The sequence below is a fragment of the Mus caroli genome, unplaced genomic scaffold (genome assembly GCF_978045245.1).
Source record: "Mus caroli unplaced genomic scaffold, Mus_caroli_1 scaffold_15, whole genome shotgun sequence".
Taxonomy (NCBI): domain Eukaryota; kingdom Metazoa; phylum Chordata; class Mammalia; order Rodentia; family Muridae; genus Mus; species Mus caroli.
The window spans coordinates 50,355,518-50,374,286 of record NW_028227270.1 but is presented as its reverse complement, the minus strand read 5'-3'; positions in this window follow the sequence as shown (position 1 = coordinate 50,374,286).

Genomic DNA, 18,769 nt, shown 5'->3' with positions numbered 1-18,769 from the left:
TAAATGGGTATAGGTCAGATCCTGGGTGTCTTCCTCTGTCTCTTTCTACTTGTTTTTATGAATTGGAGTCTCAGAGAACCTGCTCTTCACCCATATCAAGACTGGCTGACAGGAGGCCCCAGCATCGCTCCTCCCAGTACCACTCAGAGCTAATGTTACAGATGGGCCGTCATGCCTGACTTCTGAATGGTGCTGGAGATCACAACACCGGTCCTCAGACCCAAGGACACTCACTTTCCCAACTGAGCCATCGCCCCAGTCCCTGACTTGTAATTTTTACATCAAATTTTAATCTAGACCTATATCATAAAGTATCTGACACTTCCTTCTAGTTTTATATTTCATTGTTATATTGGGCCCCAGTGGGTCAATTTTCGCATGTTCTTTCAGGTACAGTTTGAAGTTGTTTTATTGAACCCTGTTGTTGACAGATGAGCCTGACATGCCTACCCTGTCTTTGCTGCCCTATCAAAAATCAGCTGTAGGCATGTGGGTCTGTGAATGTTTCTCTCATGAGCACACAGCGACTGTACAGAGCGAGAGGTTTCATTATAGCTTTCGCTCCTGTGACACAAAGCGCTGTGGGTTTGTTTGAGGTTTGACACAAACCTCTTCTGGATTTGTTTCTCTCACTCTCTTCCTCTTACACATTCACAGGGTTTTCCTCTCCTGTTCCACATCCATTTGTTACTCCTGTTATGTGCACATGTGCACATACAAAAGAAAGCACAGAGAGCCTGTCCGTGATGACTGGCTTGTTTCACTTAGCATTGCTGTGATCTCCACCTTTAGACATTTTCCTGCAGACATCCTGACTGCATGCTCGGTGATTGAGTGAAACTCCACTGAGTCTTTTCTGTAGCCTCATCTGTTGATGGATGCCTGGATTGGCCACATGAGTCAGCTATTGCCCACAGTGCAACGGTAAACGTAGCCATGCAGGTATGTGTGTTAGGCTGATCTTCACTCCTTGGCTGTATGCCCAGAAGGGCACAGCAGGATCACATGAACGACAAACTCTTACTTCCACTGAGTTCACAGTGGCTGCTCCAGCTCAGGACCCCACCAGTTCTTTACCAGCATTTGCCTGCTTTTCCCTTAGAGCAGAACCGCGGCTCTCAACTTTCCTAACAACTGTGACCCTTTAATACATTTCCCCATGATGTGGTGGCCCCCAACCATAACATTATTTTTGTAGCTACTTCATAATTGTAACTTTGCTATTGTTATGAATCATAGCACATATATCTGATATGCAGGATGTTGGCTATGCAACCCCTGTAAAGGGTTGCTGGACCCCCACAGGGTCGTGACTCAAGGTTGAGAACCGCCGCTGCTTTAGTAGTTGTGCGTGGTCATTTCATCCGAGGGATCCCACTGGCTAGTTCTTGCTCCTGTTTGGAGTCCTGCGTACCGCATCGCAATCACCCTCTGTCCCTCAGTGAGTGTGATTCTGAATCCCAGTACACTCTCCTGGGGGAAACTAGCACATCACACAGAGTTCCCTTACACATTCCTTCCCAACCTCCCTTCCCCTGGGCTTCCTGAATGCTCTCCCACTGAGCCAACACCAGCTAGCTCAACTCTGGGGGAGTTCTGCGCCCTGATGATGCTGGCAGTCTTTCTCTTCTCACTCCTGATGAGGTTTGCTAAGTAACTCATCTGGTTCTAGCAGCTGGCTAAGCTCACCTGTGTTCCAGCACATACACAGAAAGGAAGCAGAGGCAGGTCTGAGGACTCCCTGCGCACAGACAGCCTGGTGGAGCACAAGAGTGGTGTACATCCTGCTTGGCTGGGTGGAAGAGCAAGACATCGTGTAAGATAGCTCTCGTCAATGTGCATTCAAAACCTGAGCCTCCTCTACCTAAGGTGGATCTGGGGCAGCCTGTCTCCACCCGTGTCCTAGGATTTTGTGTGTGTGAGTGTGTGTGAGTGTGTATGTGTGTGTGAGTGTGTGTGAGTGTGTGTATGTGTGTGAGTGTGTGTGAGTGTGTGTGTGTGTGCGCGTGTATTTTGCTAAGTGACTCATCTTTTTCCAGCAGCTTACTAAGCTCACATATATTCCCGGATTCTTATACATACATATATATATATATATATATATATATATATATATATACACACACAAACACATGTTTCTTTGAGATTTGTTTATATGTATATGTGTGTGCTTGTTTATGTATGTATGTATATATATATATATATATGGAATTTTCAGTGATGAAAATTTGGATTAAGTATGAAAACAGAAAAAATCTTAGTGTACCTCAGAAGTTAAATTTTGTTTTTTAAATCTTACCGTTACTTTGCAGTTTATCTTAGTGATTTCATTATTGCTGTGATAAGATACCACAACCATGACAACTTATTTGAAAAAGTGTGCGATTTGGGACTTATGGTTTCGGAATTCATGATGGCAGAGAGAAGGCATGGTGGCAGGAACAGCTGAGAAAGCACAGCTGGACCTGCAAGATGGAGGTGGAGGGGAGGCAGAAGATGATATGGATGAAGGTGGGGAGGAACTGGGAACGATGTGGCCGGAGGTGAGGAGCTGGGATTTGAAATCTCCAAGCCCACATTCAGTGATGCTCCTCCTCCAACAAGGCAGCCCCATCTCGGAATCCCTTCCCAAGTAGTTCTACTAACTCAGGACCAAACATTTAAATATATGAACCTCGAAGGGCCAGTCTCATTCAAACCACCACACTGCTCTCAGGAGTTTGGGTTTTAGTGAATTAATATTTAATCAAGCCACGGAACTGGAAAAAAATTATCCCTGTAAAGAATCAAGATCACTGAGTCATTTGTGGGAAAGATACAGAAAATATTAAACTTTATCTTAGGTTTAATGCACTAGATTGTCTCTCTGAATAATAAGGCACTTGTGACTACTTACAAATAATACAATACACACAACTGTAAACCAGTTGAGACTGGAAACAGTTCTTTACTCCTTTATTTAAAGCACACAAACTGATGGTTCCAGGAAAACCAGAGTTCCCTTCTGTCTGTCTCTCAGTCTCATTAGTAAAAGAATTTGAAAGTGGACACAGAGACACCCAGAGGAGCATTTTATTAGAGTTTAGAAGACGAAGACCAGCAACAAGGTGGGAAAACTGGAAATGCTGGCGTTGACCAGGAGGAGGAAATCCTGCATTTTGCCTTTTGAGGATCCAAGGAACAGGTGGGTTCAGCAACAAAGGTTGGCAAGTATCTGCTTGGTGGAAGAGGTTTCAGGAAAACAAAAAACAAAACAAAAACCAGGCAGGCTCTGAGTGTCACAGAGAATGTGCTAAGGCCTGTAGCCAAGGTCTGAGAGAAAAGCATAGAGGAAGACAAGGGCAAGTTAGAACTCAGGAGAGCACGCAGGCTCAGAAGGGCATGTGGAGGAGGAAGCGGAGAGGAGCAGCCTAGGGGAGCAGGCGCTGTCGGGAAGCCTGAGCAGCTGCTTTCTAGATGGGATAATTATTCCTCCTGTCTCTCTAACATCAGATGCATCCGTGAAATTTCCTCCAGCTTAGCTTTCTGGCCAGGCTACTGATATACAGGACTCTGTGTGAGTGGCGACAACAGTTTCTGGTGGTCTAACCTTTGGACTGGATCACATTGTCTCGTGACTTTATCAGTTACTGAACAGGGATTGATGACAAACAGCACAGCCATGCTGGACTTCTGAGAATTTAATTTATTCATTTATATATATTTTTATTGGTTATTTTATTTATTTACATTTCAAATGTTATCCCCCTCCCCAGTGTCCCCTCAGCAAACCCTCTATCCCCTCCCCCCTGCTTCTATAAGGGTGCTCCCCCACTCCCTATCTACCTGCTCCCACCTCACTGCCCTAGCATTCCCCTACACTGGGACATCGAGCCTCCACAGGACCAACGGGGTAGCCACTAGAAAGTCCCAGACTTCTGAGAATTTGAATCTGTTGCCTCAGCTATCAAAGGCTGGCCCTGAGTTTTCAGAGTGCCTTGCCCACACTGTACTGAGTTAGTTTCTCTGGATGGTCCTGTCTCCTCAGCAAGGTGTATAATGAGAAAGGAGGTGGAGTTGGAGAATTTCTTCTGTGTTCCCATGAATCATTGTTGCTGCTTCCCCATGAAGCATTGCTGCAGACCCACAGAGCATTTTTGCTGCATGTTGGATATTCCTGGTGTGCCTGGGCTACAGGGCTCAATGGGTTGTGTTTCACACTGAACAACACCACATTTAATTGAAATAACATCTGACAGAAAAACTGTAATTATTCAGACTTCCGAAGACATTTTCTGGAAAACAAATCAAGTAATTCTGACACTTCAAGTAAAACACCTGTCAGCATTTGTTGCCAGGGCTAAAATTTGAGTTTCCAAGCCTGCTCTTGACAGATTCTCAATACACAATGGCCTTGCTGATGAGATTGGTGATGTTATTAATAAAGGCAATTTTTGATATTTTAGAGTAAAATGTGTCAGGCTTCGGAATATCTGTAAGAACTCAGTGAACCAATACTTTTTAAATGACCACTGTCAATGTTAGAATTTTAAACATGGGTAAAAGTTGCATCGTTCAGAGGACAAAGCAGACCTCTGAATTTTAATGCTGCAGAGCATGAAAAAAATTGATTTATTTGTTTACGACTCTACATCGCAAGGAACTATTGCTTGTATAATCTGAGGAGTCTCACAATAAGTTCCTAATTGCAGGGAGTTGTCAGCACAATGTTTCTCTCTTTAATACAGGCTAGGTTTTCTCTGTATACCTCAAGCACAGCCGTCGACTCCTGTTTGTGTTTTATATGCAGAATCACAGTGAAGATCCACTTGTGCTGCAGAAAGCCAGGAGAGTGTAAAAGGCGAGAAATAAAACCAATCTCACCTGTTGCTAGTCTACCTTTCTCAATAATATTTTTTTAGAAATTAAAAAAAATATGTGTACATAATCGTATCTGTCTGTGGGTCTGTGCAAGTGAGTACGGGTGCAACCTTTGGAGGTCTATGAACCTATGGTCTATGAACCTCCTATGAGCCTATGGAGCTAGAGTTGCAGGCAGTTGTGGCCTGCCTGACTTGGGTGAACTGGATTTGACCAGATCCTGTGGAGGAGGATGAATGGTCTTAGTCACTGAGTACCCCTCCCCAAGTAGTGTTTTAATAAAACATCTATGTGAAGAAGAAGAGATGTAGCTCGGTGCTAGAACGCTTGCCTGAGTTTGATTCCCAGCAAAACAAAACAAATCAGTTAACTAACTAATGTAGATACACAGCATGTTTGTGTATGATGTTTACTCATTGATGTTGCTTTAAAATAAATAGCAACATTACTTTAAATGTTTTAGATTTTATTTTAAAACATTATTGCTATACATAAGTTAAATACACAAGAAGACTCATTTTCCTCTGAGTTTTAGTTGATATAACCTACAAGTGGAAGGTATGTGCGCCTACAGTCGACACCACGATGTTTAGTGTATATGGACAGTCTCTGATTCCTGCTCCCTGAAGTTACCAACCCAGCTCTCCTCCCCTGTCTGACTTAATTATTTTAAATACTGAATGTAAGTCAGGTCATGGCATGCCTCTGTGTTTGTTCTTCTCATATTGTTTTGTTTCTCCCAGGGTGTTTGGGTTTCTCTACAATGTTTTCAAATACTTCCTACTGTGAAATCACTATTCACAACTTCACAGAGATTTTGTGGCTTCTGTAGACTGCTTTGAATAACATGGACATTCTACAGTGATTATTCTATGAAGATGAAATATATATTGACATTTTGTTTTTTAATTATGAATAATTTATAGTTTTACCTGTAGAGAAACATAAAATTATTGTTAAGTAATCCTTTTAAATTATTCATTTATTCATCTCATCTAAATATATATGTATAAGATATGTATTAATATGTACATATTACATATACACACACAGATGATAGATAGATGGATAGATACATAGACACGCAGATACATGATAGGTAAATGGATGGATAGATAGATGAATGATAGATGGATAGATAGACAGGCAGACAGATAGATGATAGATAGGTAGATAGACAGATAGATGATAGATTGATTGATACATGATAGATGATAGGTAGGTAGATATATAGGCAGAAAGACAGACAGACAGACAGGCAGGCAGGCAGACAGGCAGGCAGGTAGATGATAGAATACACATGCGATAGCATACGGTAGAGGTACTGGGACAACTTTGGGAGTCAGTTCTCTTTTGCCATGTTGATTATAAGACTTAATCCAGCAACCACCTTAACCTGAGCCATCTCTCCAGCTCAGTTTCTGAACTTTTTTGATTATTTGATTGCTTGGAATGAAGTGGATACTTTTTAGAAATCTCTGCCTGTGAAGGTGGAATCATCACGAAGCAGAAGACACAAGAAAGATCAATATGAATTGTAACCTTCAATGAAACCATCCTAAATGGGGTTACCACCTTAACATATTTTGAGCAGTTCCTTAACATGTACGAATTCTGGATTTGGGAATTAGTTTGTTAGTTTAAACTGTGTGAAATTCTTTGACTCAATCTCATGATATGGGTGCAGGATTTAGGGTTTTCTGTGTGCTTGTAAGAGTCACCTGAAAACACAGGTAAATTTGCTATTCCATAAGATAACTTTTATTCCCTCTCTTGCCACTGCAAGTTTAGGCAGAATATTGAATAGAAGGAATGAAAGTGGACAACCTTGTCTGTTTCCTAGTGTAGAGGGAAGCTGTCAGCTTTTCACTGTAGAATGCATACTTACCACGTTCAATTTCAACAAGTTGAAGAACGTTTCTTCTATATCCAATTGGCTGGTTGAATGGGTTTTCCATGAAAAATGAGTTAAATTTGAAAGGCTCGTCTTCTGCAATGATATTTTTGTGTAACTCCTAAGATTTTCAGGATCTGTATCCTGTATCCCGTGGTTGTGCAGAATCACATTAGTTGATATGTGTGTGTTAAACCATCCTTGCATGCTAAGAAGTAGACAGCAGCTGTGCATGGCACTTGGTTCTTTTAAATTCCTTCGAATTAGGTTTGGCAGCTGTCCACAAAGGGCACGGCACTGTAGAGCTTCTCTCTTGTTGTGGGTCTATCTCCCTTTGGAACAAAACTTTCTTTTGGAAATGGACCTGGGAACTTGACCTCCTCTTTAAAGTTTGCAAGGATTCAAGGAAGATGGTGCTGATTGCTCTGTGGGTGATGTTTGGTAGAATTCATTAGGCCCCGATTAGAATCCTGATTACTGATTCAGTCTCCATATTCAGTCACTATTGACATTTTCTGTAGGCTGTATGTTTCTAGAGATTTATCTATTTCATTCAAAATTGTTTCAACAGCACAGAATTCTGCAGATAAACCAGAACCATTTTGATCAATGTCCAATCTGATCCCCAAGCTGCTGATTAGCTATGGGACTCAGTCTAACGTGTTATTTTACATGGTGCGTGTTTACAAGAGCTTGTGAAATAGTTTCAGATCCAGGAAATTGGGATTTCAGGTGGCTTACTTTAGTGATCATCTGCTTTTAGTCAGTGTACGAGGCTTTGGACTGGTCATTCATTATGACAAATGCAAGCTAATATTCCTCAATTGTCCAATAATTTGTCTTTCAACATAGGCTGTATTATCCCTAAATACCCTATTCAGTAAAATTTAGTTAGTGCTGATTGTCTCCTGTTGATTGTCCCCCTCTTTTTTACTTCCATTTAACTTACTTTCCTTTCTACTTATTGCATATTTTTTCATGTCTTTTACATTTGCTTTCCTAATTTTAAATTTTCTAACATTTGCCTTTGATTAATATGTCTTATATCATTACTAAGGGTCAATTTTCTATTACTTCTCAGTCTTTTACACCACTCATCTCCTTCTGATTCTCATACTGCAACATTTCAGTCTGACTCGTGGCAGAGATTTCCCTCTGTATTTGAAAGAATTTGGTGATTTGTGAGTTAATTGTGGATAGTCCTTCCTCTCCTTCCTGCTTGTCAAAATTACACAGAATGTCCATGTCCTGTAAGGGGCAAAAGGAAGCAGAAGTGCTGGGTAATAACTATCGACATGTCTTTAAACCACAGCACACAGAACAGGGCAGTCAGAGGAGGGCACGACACTGACCTCAGATGGAGAGCTTGAAGGTCACACTGATCTGCACATCAGCTGACTTCCTGATGCGCCTCCAGTTCCCATGGGTTCATTCTAGAGGGAAGTAGGATGCCGTGGCAACTGCTTTATAGATGATAAGCACAGTCAATGGCCATGGTGTCTTGCAAGGGAGAAAAGGTGAGTTGGGAAAAACCCTCCAGCTGTATTGATCTCTTAAAATGTAGGTGGATACCTTGTCAGGAAGTAGATTAGTGCCCATATCTCAGAGGAAAAAATAGACCATAAAGAAATAGATTGCTAGACACACAGTTCATTAATGGGAGGATAGATGGATGAATGGTTGGATGGATGGACAGATGAACAAACATATGAACAGGCAGACAGACAGATGAGCAGACAGATGGATGGTTGTATGTATGTATGAGCATATGTGTGTGGTTAGTACCTAATGTTTCAAACACATAAAAAAATGTGTCCACTTTTATACTTGTCCCAATGACTGAAAGCTTTGTTAGTTTGATTTTCTTTTGGCTAAGATTTCTTCTTAGCTATTGTTTTATTGTTTGTGTTTGTACGATGCGCAGTCATGTGGGCTAACTGCCTCATGGACGCCCCACAGTTTGCATTTACCTGATGACTTTCTCATGTAAGTAATTAATTTTTCTCTAAAAGTAAAATTTTATTCTGGAGTTCAATCTTCTTCCGCATTAATTTGTGTTGGCATGCTTGGCCTACTGGCAATGTTTCCCAAGTGAATGACAGCTAAACCAGGGACAGGGGTTAGCATTTTGAGCTTCATTATCTAGTTGGAGGAATAGTCTAGCTATGATGACAGGCACATTTGCTTTAGGTTTTAACTCTGGGATAATTTTCTTCTCTGCTTTCCTGGTGCTGGGCAATACTGAGGACAATACAGCTTTCTGGATTTATGTGGTATCAGTATTTAAGATGGGACTGTGCTGCGCAATATCTAATGATTTATGAGACATATGTGCTTCCATTTATAATTCAGAAAAGTGACTGTATAAGGGAATAAAATAACTTAGCACATGAATTCTCCTGGATGTGACAAATGGGAACTGATACAGACTGCTTGTCCCTCTGTCCTCCCATGGATTTTGTCTGTCTTCCCTTAGACTCTGGTAGTGATTAAGTGTGTCAGGAGGCCATGTCAAGAGCTTATTGTCATTTTATATGGGAGTCAATGCCTGCATGATTCTGGTGGAAAACTCCTTGTGCCAGTCAGGCTAATCACTGTTAATGCTAGAATGTGGCTCCTGGTATTATCTGGGCACTCAGAGAGCCTGTGGGTTTAATTCAAGAGCATTACGAAGCATTAAGAGGCAATATGTACAGTATTAACAGTAACACCGTGTAAGTCGCCATGCTTTTGTGGAGGTGAGCCCTTTCCAGAGTGGAGCCGACTTACCTGTAGACCAGCATCAGCGACAGAGTGGTTGATAACTTGGGAAGGCTCATCAGAAAACAGAGGGCATAGCTTTCTTAAACTGTAGGAACCAAGTCTTAGCACAGGACTCTCTGATGGTACCCACCATTTCGACAGCTTTTCCCACTAGACCACAAATGTCCCTCCACATCTTTCTGCACTTGGCTGTCTGGGTTTTGCACCTGCTGTTGGGAAGGCCTAACCCTAACAGTCCCCTGTTGCTCGGAAACTCACCCTCAAGGAACTCTCCAACCTATCCTCGTTTACCTCTGTCACACTGGCTGCCTGCAAACTGCCTGCCACTATCACCTTGGGAGACCCATCCCTCCTCTGAAGTGCAATAGCTTAGAGCTGTGCCCAGGGAGGAAGCCTATGAGATGTTCTGTAAGAAACCACACTAATATAATTTTGTTCTCCATTCATTCCTCTATGTGAACTGTGAGCATCCCACTGCCACACACCTCCGTTTATCCCCTGACTTCTACCTACAGAGTACAGTGACTTGGCAGACACTGGACTGTCGGATTTTCGAACAACATGGAAGTGGTTATTTCTGCAAGCTGAACCCTCAGGTTTCCTCTGCAGAGTCTCCAGAGTGAGGGAAACTGATGTCACCTAAGCCCCAACCCCTGTGTGTCTAAGCCTCCAGGGACTGGCATCTCCATTGCCACCTTCATAGATAGATAGAAGAAATCAAATCTACCACCCACATTCCCATTCTCTCCCCTCCAATCCCCAGGATATAGACATAGAAATTGTGAAAGAATCCATTTAAGGAGGTGGTGACATTAAATCAGCCCATTTTCTACAAAACCTGAATTAAGAGTCGTTTTGTAGGCTGGACATGGTGGTGCAAGCCTTTAATCACAGCACTTGGGAGGCAGAGGCAGGCAGACTTCTGAGTTTGAGGCCAGCCTGGTCTACAAAGTGAGTTCCAGGACAGCCAGGGCTATACAGAGAAACCCTGTCTTGAAAAGCAAAACAAAACAAACAAACAAACAAACAAAAAACCCACAAAAAACAAAAAAGAGTCATTTCGTTCATTTTTAGTTTTCACTAGACTTGTACCCATTCCTTTACTCGTCCCTTGCATCCCTTTATTCTGCTTTGATATTCTAGATTAACTTTAGATTTGCTACATGAAGAAAACTGTCTTCCTAGGGAGCTAATGGCTGTTAGTATAAAATTATACAACTTGGTATATCCATAGCCCTTTTGTAAAGGTCTGACACATTCTAATTCCTCCTCAATCTATCATAGAATCAAGTTAACTTCATGGACAGTCTAAGACATCTCAGCGTGCAGATTTACTTTACAGCGTGTAGATTTACCTGGCTGCAGTTCCAGGTGATGGCTTTCCTTGTTGGTAATGTGTGTTCTTTCTCTTTCTTGCTGTCTTGTTTTATATCCTGAATAAAGTCGGGTTCAGGACTCAGTTCTATGAGTGCAGTAATCCTTGTGTCAGACCTCTGGCTTGATGATTAGTGAAGTCTGCTTAATCTGAAGGAAGACAAAGAGGCAGAGGGAGAGTAGCCACTTGTGGCTGCACTCCCTCCTCAGTTCCTGCTTCTCTTGGCTGAAGACTGAGTATTGCCAAGCTTCCAGATGGAGTGCTGGACAGCTCCCCTGGTAGCCAGTGGGAAAGCCAATCCTGAGCTTTGGAAATGAGAAGTTAACCACCAAGGCCCTGAGTGAATTTATCAGTGACTCTTCTGGCTATGTGAGGAGACATCTTGACCAATGCAACTTAGATCAGGAAGCCTTTGACTGGAGATCTGGTTTACAGTTTAAGAGGCGTGGATCCATGTGGTCATGGCAAGGGGTATGACTGTAGGCAAGCAGGTATGGCACTGGAGCAGTAGCTGAGAGCTCACAGCTCATCAACAAGCCCGGGGCAGAGAAAGGGAAATGGCCTGTGATGTGGGATTCTGAAACCTAAAATCACGCCCAGTGACATACCTCCTTCAACAGTCTTCCTAATCCTTTCTAGTCAGTTTATTCACAATCTGGAGATCAAACATCGGAACATGTGAAGCTATCATTCAAATAACCACAGAGACCATCTAAAGCTGCTTGCTGGTCTGGGCTTCCAACATACCAGAGGCCACCTGTGGTGGCAGAAGATAAGTGTTTTAGTGTGTGTTTTGTGGAGTGGTTAAAGTGCTAGATTGATATTTTTTTCTCTCTCTCTTGACTTCCCAGCCTGATTCTGTTCCCTAAATGTCAAATAACACTCTTAAAGGAGAATGGAAGAAGGATCTTAGGATGCTTGTTAGACTCCTGAGTGATAGTCCACAGATTTTTCTTTCTAGAAACATTTAAGCACTGAACGAGTGGAGGCTTGCCCCTGTATTGTACTGCAGACCCTTGTGATAATCAACAAAAGCAATAAATTGTGACAATTCCTTTTGCTTCCCTATGCTATCACACTCTGAATGGCGTTTGTCACCACCAGTCTCTGGCTTTTCATTACACGTGTCAGGAAGGCAGCAGTGGCCACAGTGTTGCTGTCATGCTTGTCACCGTGTCCTGGTTTCGGTGAGGTGGCTTGCTTCCTACCTTTCACTCCTTGCGTTTCTACCTCCGGCCTTTTACAGACAGTGTCTGTACACGGCAAAATACAAAGGCTCACTCATCCTTAGGTTGCCTGTGACCTTCCAAAGTCAGGTTGGGAGACACAGTATGTAGAGGATGCCCCACAGGACTAGCTAGAGAGGGCATAGTCACCAGTGGGCAGCTGCAGGTAAATCCTTACTCATCAGGCCTTCCCGGATTAAGGTAAATTTCCTAGGAGATTGCAGGCCTGTGGACCAAAGGCTTTCCACAGAGAACTCTGGCCCGGCCTGGTGCAAGAGTTCAGGCGAAGGGAAACAAGTGCGGGCAGGGAGGGGAAGTCGCTTCTGCTTCCGCTGCTTCTGCTGCTGCAGTTGGCTCTGGCTCCGGCTCCATCTCTGGCGTGCAATCCAGGTTACTCTGCGCTGCCCTGCACTGAGTTGGGTCAGGCTGAGCCTATGAGAGACTGACTAGCCAGTGATGAGTACAGTGGAGCTTCAGGTTGCCTTTCGGGAGAGCAGGCCTCTTCCCAAATGTTATAGCTTTTAGGACAGAAGGCTCAGACGACGGAGTAGTTCTAGCACATCTTTAATCCTTCCAGATAGGATTCTTATATACAGTTTTGGGGTAGGTAAGGGTCTGACAACAGGTAAGTCTCATTGGTTTGGTCTGAGACCTTTGGGGAAGCCTTATTTGCATGTGGGAGGGCTTGGTGCTGCTCCTAAGTGACTGATGGCCAAACTCTTCCCTGCAGGGGGCTGTGGGAGGCTGTAGCTGCAACAGGAGTCAGGGGCCCAGAAGATGTGGTTGAACACCTTCTGTCCCATGCAGGCAGAAATCACCACCCACCGGGTCACTGGGATTCCAGACCTTTGCTCAACCGGGCGGGACAAGACTGTCTGTGCACAGCCCACTGCCCCACAGGACTTGTGTTCCAGATGGATCCCAGGTGCACACAGTCAGTGCTCTGTGGCAGACAGTTGCCAAAGGTAGGTAGTTACAGCCTATGAAGTACAGGAAACACAGCAAAGGACAGGCCATCTTTGGGTGCTCCCCAAAGGCAACAGGTCCTGCAGAAGCTGCTGCAGTTTTGTTTATTGCTGCTGTGATATGTGAGCCATGTAAGCATAACCTGGAAAAACGAGCCTCCCATCTTTCTACAAAGATTTACTAGGGTCAGCATGGTGATTCATTTCAAAGGGTCCGATTAAGCACTGATGATGTGGAAGTGGGTTGGGAATTATTCCTTTCATAGCCACACCTGTGCCCTCCCTATTTCCTCTTGGGATTTATAAGTTTTTACTTTGGGTGAGTCTAGTATTAGCCAGAAACAGCAACTTAGAGATGATTGCTTCTCCAACGAGTGTCTCACTCAACAAACTCATGCTTGTCCAACTTGGGTGGCAGTAGCAATGCATACAATGGGGACACCACATCTTCAACTGTTGCTTTGTGAGAACGGAGTCACGGTTTATATTTATATTCACATTTAGAAGTGAAACTGCTTTTTAATGACTTGATGTATTTCACTAGAGTTGCCACTGGGGAAAGTCATGGATTTTGCTTTTGAAAAAGCAATTTGTTCATGTATAAAATTTTTGATTTTTTTTTCTTGAAAGTATAGGGAGCTGCAAAGCTTGAAAAATGGCCATTTCTCTCCATTTGGGGTTGTCTCCAGCACAAAAGCTTGGGAAGAGGATTTTGTTTTGAATAAATAATCAAGTGTATGGGGAGTGGTTCTGAGCTGTGTCTGGCTGCTGGGTGATGCCCCTGAGAATATTTGTATTTCCGTCTCAAGGAATACAAACTGCAAACTTCCTTTGATGGCTTGAGGTTGGTATGCCAAGGAAGAAGCTGCTGGCTTCCTGAAAGTTTCTTCATTTTCTGCTTTTAAAAAAAAAGGGGGGGGGAAGAAGAGGGAGGGAAGGAGGGAGGGAGTGAGGGAAGCAAGGAGGGAGGGAGAGACAGAAGAAGATCTAGAAGAGAACATAGCTGCTGGCATAAACAACTGACATCATGATTTCCAGATGTTTTGTACAATGCAGTTTTAATGCAAGTTTCAGAGTGACATGATTATTTTACTGAAAGTCCTCTGCAGCCAACATACACAGTGGTGCTAGGTCCTTCCTTCCTTCCTTCCTTCCTTCCTTCCTTCCTTCCTTCCTTCCTTCCTTCCTTCCTTCTTTCCTTCCTTCCATTCTATTCTATTCTGTGTGTGTATGTGTTTGTGTGTATGTGAGTGTGTGTGTTGAGTATGGGCATGTGTGTGTGTGTTGGTATGCTTGTATGTGTTGGTATTTGTAGGGTGTGTGTGTATGTGTGTGAATATGCACATGTGTGGTATTTGTGCATGTGAATTGTATATGTGTACAGAGTGTGTATATGCACGTGTGTGTTGGTATGTTTACATGTATGTGTTGGTGTTTGCATGATATGTCTGCATGTGTGCGCACATGCAAGTGTGTGTAATGCCTGTATATGTATAGTGTGTATGTATATGCATGTGTGTGGTATTTATGTGGGGTTTGTGCATGTATATGCATATGCTTGTGTATGGTGTGCATTCATGTGTATTTGTATGAATGTATGTGCACAGACATGAGTGTATGTGTGGTGTTTGTATGTGTGTATATGGTGTATGTGTGTGTGTGTTTTTGTGTGTACATATGCACATGATGTATGTGTATGTATGTGTGTGTTGGTATGTATACATTTGTATATGGTATTTGTGTGTGAATGCATGTATATAGCGTATTGTTGAAGGGCCCTGCTGCTTAAGGTTGCAGACCACTATGTCTGAACACCTTTCTGAACTCAGAGCAAAATGGAGGACTCCCATCCCCAGCAGAGCTTCTTACTCTCTTCCTGACCTTATTTGGAAGATGTCCCTGATGCCTGGCTTATCTTAAGTATGACCTTTGACACAGTTCCTAGCCAATGCTCTCCCCCTGCTGCCCATATGATAATTAGGTGTTGAGCTCCCACAGGGATGATAACACTGTGCTGCCTGAAGCATATTGTGAACACCTAGCAGGCAATCTCCTCGCTGCTGCCCTTTTCCTATGCATTCTCTTCACTCCAGGAATAAAGTATTTATTTCACTGAAGCTGACCCTGGAAGTCTATTATTCCATTGTACTCACAGGCCATTTACAATGGATGTTATACATACAGTGAATCTTATTAATGAAGCTGTGGATGAGGCAGATAGGCCAGTGAATCCCAGGGATTTTCCTGTATCTATCGTTCTATCTACCTATCTACTTAATATGTATCTACTAAATATATGTCTATCTATCCATCTACTAATCTATTATCTATCTTTCTATCATCTATGTATCTATCATCTATCTATGTATCTATCATCTATCTATCATCTATCTATGTATATGTATCTATCATCTATCTTCTATTATCTATCTATCTATCTATCTATCTATCTATCTATCTATCTACCTACCTATCATCGATCTACCTGAGATAATACTTCCCATTTCATATTGGAAAATAAAGAAATCTGGAGCAGAGGGTAAATCAAAGTCTGTCACTTACATCAGATTCTGGGTAAGTGACAGACTTTGATTTACCCTCTGTTCCAGATTTCTTTTCTCTTTCTTACTTCCACATCATGTCAGAGCATTTTTGTTCAAAGGAAACAAAAAAAGATTCTGGGAAATAGTCACCATAGTACATTGCCTCTGTACACCTAGCCATGACTATAGTCTACATTGGTGCAAGATAAAAGGAACTACTTATACAGGCTCAAACTCGACCTTAAATGCTCGGTCTGAAATTCATGAATACATCTGAGATAATGCTCAGTCACAGGGACTGTCCAGGATGTCACAGCTGTGCAGAAACTGGAGAGTGGTGCCCCCTGAAGTGTGGATGAGCACACACATGGCACAGTGTTGACCACCCTGTATTAAACCCTGAGGAACAGCATCTTCTGCATAGAATGAATGCAGTCTTGTCTGAGGTGAGGGCTGTAAATCTCTTTCTACACATGATGTTATCCCTGGACAGCGTGAGTCCTTACCTAAGTGACAAATCTTAACTTCTATGGAGACAGTAGTCATAGCTACTCTGGAGATTTGTAATGGTGAAAGACTGAATTACTAGAGTTGTCTGCCATGTAAGGGTAGTTTGCCCCTGTCACAAATACACATGTGACAGTACCCATTGCATCACATAAGTGTCACACTGTACCAGAAAAACTTATGCCTGAGTGTTGTGATGCTCATCCAGTGATGATATTGTCGAATAACACTTCACTAAATGTGTTCTCACCAATGCATGATGATGAGTCAGCTCAGTGAATACCCCCCCACACACACACACATGCAAGCAAGCAAGCAAGCAAATGTGTTGTCAGTGGAAAGAATTCTTTCCCAAGTGAATTCCCTGACTGAAGCCCAAAATTGTTCTTATCAGACAGAAACCCTTCCATGCAGCCTTCATAAACCAGATGTAACATCCAGTTTAATATATAATGGGGGCATAAATGTACCTTTTTTGAGACTGCCCAGTTTTCATGCTTTCAACACTTTGAATTGCTGCTTCCAGAATGAGCACACTGCCTCCAAATGTCTTCATTTTCTGGCCTTCACTAGCATTTCCATCTGTTCCATGGTCTGGTTATTAGTAGAGCATCTCCATCCTTTTGATTATATGTTCCCCTGAAGCATATTCATCTTCTCTGTGATCTGACTCACTAGTATATCCATCTTCTCTGTGGTCTGACTCTGCAGCATCTCCCTGTTCCCCATCATCTGACTCTCTAGCATCCCTATCTTCTCAATGGTCCGACCCTCTAGCATCTCCATCTTCTCTATGGTCTGACTCTCTGAAGCAAATCCTTCTCTCTGTATTCTTCTCACTCCTTGTACTCATTGGTACACTCTTTGTGCTATACCTTGTTGTTCTGTGGGACCAAGTACAGTCTGTTCTCTCTCTCTGAATTACACTTCTATCTGAAGCAAGCTTCCATTACTTTTGTGGAATGGAGTTAAACTCCAGTTGCAGAACTTCTCCCCAAGAGCTCCTTTTTCAAAACCTTTGTAATAATGTTCTCTGCCACTGTAGATCTCAAAGCACAGGACTGTAACATGCACTGCACCCACAGTTTCTGGTGTCAGTGTGGTTGAGTTCCTTCTCAGTCCCCATGAGGATGGTTCTATAATTGCAGGCATGGGGTATTTGTGTTGCTCTGCTGATCCTTGCAAGATACACAGCAGTGGCTGTTCAATGGGCAGAAAGCATAAAGAAATACAGACCTTCAGCAATAAGGGACTGAACTTGGGTCTCAGAGCTGGCTGCCATGTGGGTCGCTGTGTTCACTATACCTAGCTGCAGAACTTAATGGCAGAACTAAGAATGGCATTCTTGGTACTTTTAATATCAAGTACCCTACCAAATCATGTTAATTGCTCTATAAAGTTGAGATGTGTACTTCTACAATAGAAATAAATGTTATCTCAAAGACAATAATATCCAGGACTGAGGAATTTTTATTTGCTCTGTAGCTTTGGGTACCTGACATTTATCAGAAGCATCGATTTAACCAGCAGCTATCAGCAGATACAAATGGATGGAGACAGGAGACAAAACCCCCTTCAGTTGCTACAATAGGGCTGTTTATTTTTTATGGGATGCTTTTTGGAAATTGTGATGTTCCAGCTTCATTCACTTCAATGAAAAATGAGCAGGGTCTTGTAGAGCTTAATGTAACTGGAGTTCCCTTATCCCATGTGCTAGCAGCATCACCTCCTTGTTTAAAATCTCTGCAGAAGTTTCTGGAAGTTTCTTAAAAATAACAAGAAAAGATTATAAATAGGTAGATAGGTCTATAGGTGAAAAGGAAGGAAGATAGATAGATAGATAGATAGACAGAAAGACAGACAGATAGACATATAGACGACAGATAGAATTACTTAAAATGCAAAGCTAATGTTACAAGGGAAGACTAAAGCCCAACTCAAAGGGATCTTAAGTTTTAAGTGCTTCTCATATTAATGTTTTAAAATATTAAGGACTCAAAACAAACAAAAAAACAAAGCAAAATATTAAGGATTGTTATTAAGCATCTAAGATCTTTGAAAAGCATAAACTGTTAAGAACATTACAGAATGATGTTGAAGAATAAGAGTGTGCCATTGATCCTTCCAATCTTCTCATTAACAGCCATCCTAAAAGCTAGCCTAGGACAATGGTTTGGGGACTGATAAGATGTTACAGGATAGAGTTGACTTCCAACAGTTTCATCTTCTGTTCTTCATTGATTTTTCAGTGTTCATCAGCAGCAATCCCAGAACTCAGAGCTCCAGCCCTTGCTGTCCCAGTTTGAGGAGGAGCAAAGAACAGAAGACATGGACCATCAGGCTTCATATGTAAATCAGGGCATGTGAGATGTCTGGGAGGATGCTGTGACTTTATTTTGACTTTCGCTTTTGCCTCCACAGAGCATCTGTGATAGCAGAAGCAGTAGTGCTGGGATGTAGCCATTGCTGCAGGGCTATCAGCTCCCCTTCATGCTGGCATTGGAACAGATCAGGCTCAAGTGGGTCAGTTATCCATAGGATGACAGTGTCTCTCCTTGCCCACCCAGGGTAGTTATCTGAACAGTGTTCAGACATCAATCTCTTTGAGGTTCTCAGTTCCATCCTTTGCCTGTGAA